The 4,859-nt window shown below is 44.5% G+C and overlaps 1 pseudogene; it reads left to right on the forward strand.

Annotated features, from left to right (window-relative positions):
* LOC111980055 (SH2 domain-containing protein 3C-like) overlaps nt 1–4,859 on the forward strand; it is a 141,543-nt pseudogene that overhangs the window by 115,188 nt on the left and 21,496 nt on the right.

Raw genomic sequence — 4,859 nt, forward strand, 5'->3', positions numbered from 1 at the left:
AACAACCGTGAAGCTTAAGGGCCGRAAACAAAGTTAARCTCCCACAAAGACAGGTGGGAAAAAGGGCTACCTAAGTATGGTTCTCAATCAGAGACAACGATAGACAGCTGTCCCTGATTGAGAACCCTACCCGGCCAAAACATAGAAAGACAAATAATAGATCTAAAGAACATAGAATACCCACCCCAAATCACAACCTGACCAAACCAAATAGAGACATAAAAAGGATCTCTAAGGTCAGGGCATGACAGTTACCCCCCCACCCCCCAAAGGTGCGGACTCCGGCCGCAAAACCTGAACCTAGTCTGGGTGGGCATCTATCCGCGGTGGCGGCTCAGGTGCGGGATGCAGACCCCGCTCCACCACTGGCTCACCCCACTTAGGTGGCACCTCTGGTGCAGGGACCCTCATCGCCGACCCCGGACTGGGGACCCTCGTCACTGGAGGCTTCGTGCCATGGATCATCACTGGAGGCTTCTTGCCATGGATCATCACTGGAGGCTTTGTGCCATGAGATCTCACCTGGAGCTTCTTTGCCATGGATTCACCACTGGAGGCTTCGTCCAGTGGATTCATCACTGGAGTGAGGAGACGTATGGCAGTCTGGTATGTGAGGCTGCCACAGGGCTCACCAGCTGGGGAGACATACGAGGAGCTAGTTCTTGGCGCCAGGCACAGGACTCACCAGGCTGGAGAGACATACAGGAGGCCCTGTCCTAGCAGAGGCACCGGATACACTGGGCCGTGGAGGCGCACTGGAGGTCTCGAGCTAGAGCCTGCACAACCCGTCCTGGCTGGGTGGTTATCTTCACCCTGCAAATGCGGCGCTGGCACAGGATGCCACTGGGCTGTGCAGACGTACCGGAGACACCCGTGCGCAGAGGCCGGCGCAGATATACTGCCAAGGAGGCGCACTGGATATCTGGAGAGAGCAGGGCTGGCACAACCCGTCCTGGCTGGATGCTCACCCTAGCCCGGGCAATGCGGGAGTGATGTAGCGCACTGGGCTATGAAACGCGCACTGGAACACCAGCTACTCATTCAAGGGTTTTTCTTTATTTTTACTCATTTCTACATTGTGGAATAGTAGTGAAGACATCAAAACTATGAAATAATGCACATGGAATCATGTAGTAACCAAAAAATGTGTTAAACAAATCAAAATATGTTTTATATTTGAGATTCTTCAAAGTAGCCACCCTTTGCCTTATGACAGCTTTGCACACTTTTGGCATTCTCTCAACCAGCTTCACCTGGAATCGTTTTCCAACGGTCTTGAAGGAGTTTCCCACATATGCTGAGCAGTTGTTGGCTGTTTTTCCTTCACCGCTGCAGTCCAACTCATCCCAAACCATCTCAATTGGTGAGGTCGGGTGATTGTGGAGCCAGGTCATCTGACTGCAGCACTCCATCACTCTCCTTCCGTCAAATAGCCTCTTACACAGCCCTGGAGTGTGTTGGGTCATTGTCCTGTTGAAAAACAAATGATAGTCCCACTAAGCGCAAACCAGATGGATGGCGTATCGCTGCAGAATGCTGTGTATCCATGCTGGTTAAGTGTTCCTTGAATTCAAATAAATCACTACAGTGTCACCAGAGAGCACCATCACACCACCTCCTCCATGCTTCACGGTGGGAACCACACATGCGAGATCATCCGTTCACCTACTCTGCGTCTCACAAAGACACTGGCGGTTGGAACCAAAATCGCAAATTTCACTCATCAGACCAAAGGACAGATTTCCACAGTCTAATCAAATCAATCAAATTTTATTTGTCACATACACATGGTTAGCAGATGTTAATGCGAGTGTAGTAAATGCTTGTGCTTCTATTCCGACAATGCAGTAATAACCAACGAGTAATCACCTAACAATTCCACAACTACACCTTATACACAACAAAGTGTAAAGGGATAAAGAATATGTACATAAAGATATATGAATGAGTGATGGTACAGAACGCATAGGCAAGATGCAGTAGATGGTATAGAGTACAGATAACATATGAGATGAGTAATGTAGGGTATGTAACAATAAATGTGGCATAGTTTTAAAGTGGCTAGTGATACATGTATTACATAAGATGGCAAGATGCAGTAGATGATATAAGATACATTATACATATACATATGAGATGAGTAAGTAGGGTAATGTAAACATATATTAAGTGGCATTTTTTAAAGTGGCTATGATACATTTTTACATAATTTCCAAATTCCCTATTTAAAGTGCTGGAGTTGAATCAGTATGTTGCAGCACCACTAAATGTTATGGTGCTGTTTAACAGTCTGATGGCCTGAGATAGAAGCGTGTTTTTCAGTCTCTCGTCCCTGTTTTGATGCACCTAATGTCCATTGTCATGTTCTTGCCCAAGCAAGTCTTTCGTCTATCGGTGTCCTTTAGTAGTGGTTTCTTTGCAGTAATTCAACCATGAAGCCCGATCTCACAGTTCCCCCGAACATTAAGTGTTCTTGTGTCTCTCTTACTTGAACTCTGTGAAGTATTTATTTGGCTGCAATTTCTGGAAACTCTAATGAACTTATCCTCCGCAACAGAGGTAACTCTGGGTCTTCCTTTTCCTGTGGCAGTCCTCATGAGAGCCAGTTTCATCATAGCGCTTGATAGTTTTTGCAACTGCACTTGAAAAACGTTCAAAGTTCTTGGAATTTCCTTATTAACTACCTTCATGTCTTAAATAATATTGGACTGGACTGTTGTTCTCTTTACTTATTTGAGCTGTTTTTGACAAATATGGACTTGGTATTTTACCAAATACGGCTATCTTCTGTATACCACCCCTACCTTGTCACAACACAACTGATGGCTCAAACCATTAGAAGGAAAGAAATTCCACAAATGAATGTTAAAATGCATTCCAGGTGACTACCTCATGAAGCTGGTTGAGAGAATGCAAGAGTGTCCAAAGCTGTCATCAAGCCAAAGTGTGGCAACTTTGAAGAATCTCTAACAAATATATTTTGATTTGTTTAACACTTTTTTATCCCAACTTTTGACTTGTGCTGTATATATATTTTGTTCTTCCACTTTGACATTACAAAGTATTTTTGTGGAGATTGTTGACAAAAGAAATACAATTAAATCCATTTTAATTTTAATCCCACTTTGTAACACAATAACATTTGAAGAAATACAAGGGGTATGAATAGTTTTMCAATGCCCTGTAACAATCCTCATAGGAAAGCTTTTTTGTATAGGCTCAACMCTCTTTGGATAACCAGTATGTAGCCTAGCCCCTAGATACGTTTCCTAGAAGACAACTTACAGTCAATTAAAGCATGCCTTCATTTGATGTTACATATCTGCGATCTATAGGACTCTCAGAGTGCATAATAAATTGTCTTTGTGCCAAACTGTGATTTTAAAGCCACTTTGTGTGCAGTCTTATTTACACAGGAAAAAGGGAGCGGAGTTACCCACATGTTATATAATAAACCTTATAACAATGTAATCATAACTTTAACYATGTTATAGAATGACCCTCATAACACTGTTATTATAAATGTACCAATGTTACTGKATAACACCCCTTCCCTTCTGTCGACCTCCAGGTGTCGGAGACGGTGGTGCTGCGAAACGGTGATTTCCTGATCCGTGATTCGCTGATAAACGTGGGCGACTATGTCCTGACGACCAGGTGGAACTACGAGGTTCTGCACATCAAGATCACCAAGGTCCTGGTCAAGTCCACCACTGAGTCTAAGGTATGTATTGTAACTTACATCATTTACATCATGTTGTTGGATCTAACTTTACTGTTTTGAAGGATTTAGTTATTTTGGGATAAAACAATTATTACAGTTAAACTATTTAAAAGTACAAAGAATCSCAGAGGAMGACACATGAAAAACACTTKTTTCCAATTGTTAYCCACACGTCCATTTATTTAACATTTGAATGGTCCATAATGATTTTCAATTCAATTCCAGGTCCAGTACCTGTTAGAGAAAGACAGTTTCGACTCTATACCTGAGCTGAAGAGGTACTACGTGGCCGGYCGGCGACCTGTCTCCCAGCCCAGCGGAGCCCTGATCTACTGTCCAATCATACGCACCCTCCCSTTGCGTTACCTGGAAGCAACGTTTGCCTTAGCCAATAGCAGACATGGCCTAGCCCACTCACCATCCAGTCAGAAAGGAGCGTACATCAAGAGGCGGAGCGTGACCATGAACGACGGATTGACCACGGACAAGCTGATACCTCACAGGTCAGAGACTAGAGGAGAGGGAGTCTTTCATAGATTGTTACCCAATCTTCTTCTCGAGATTCTTGTGTGTGTGTCTGTGTGTGTGTGTCTGTGTTTGTCTGTATGTGTGTATGGTCTGTGTGTAGGTGTATGTACAGTATGTATGTGTGTCTCAGTGGTGTAAAGCATATGTTTCATTGCCCATTCATTCCCATTGTGTGGTCAGTGACGTGGAGTCCATCAGTCCAGTGGAACCACCAGTTCCCCCAGTCCCAGTATCAGTCCAAGTACCTGCACCAATACCAGTAGCAGTACCAGTTGTTCCAAAGCCAGAAGTGGAGGCTGCTGTCGTGGGGTGCAGGTGGTGTGTGTGAGCCCGTTTGGGTCAGAACACTGGTGTCATAACAGAGCACTGACCCCTTCTCACTCTCACCCCCTGCCTCAGATTCACTGAGAACATGTGTCTACTGTAGCTACATTGCTCTGTGTTAGACTAGCTGCTACACCAGTCACTCTGACACTGAACTCTCCCCTTATAATGCATGTCTCTTTCCTCCTCCTCTGCACAGCAACCAGGGCCTGAGTGTAGGAGAGATCAACCTTAGCCTGGTCATAGATCTCTTTGTGTTGTCTTGTCATCTCTTTGTCTTGTC

The sequence above is a fragment of the Salvelinus sp. IW2-2015 genome, linkage group LG20 (assembly GCF_002910315.2).
Source record: "Salvelinus sp. IW2-2015 linkage group LG20, ASM291031v2, whole genome shotgun sequence".
Taxonomy (NCBI): domain Eukaryota; kingdom Metazoa; phylum Chordata; class Actinopteri; order Salmoniformes; family Salmonidae; genus Salvelinus; species Salvelinus sp. IW2-2015.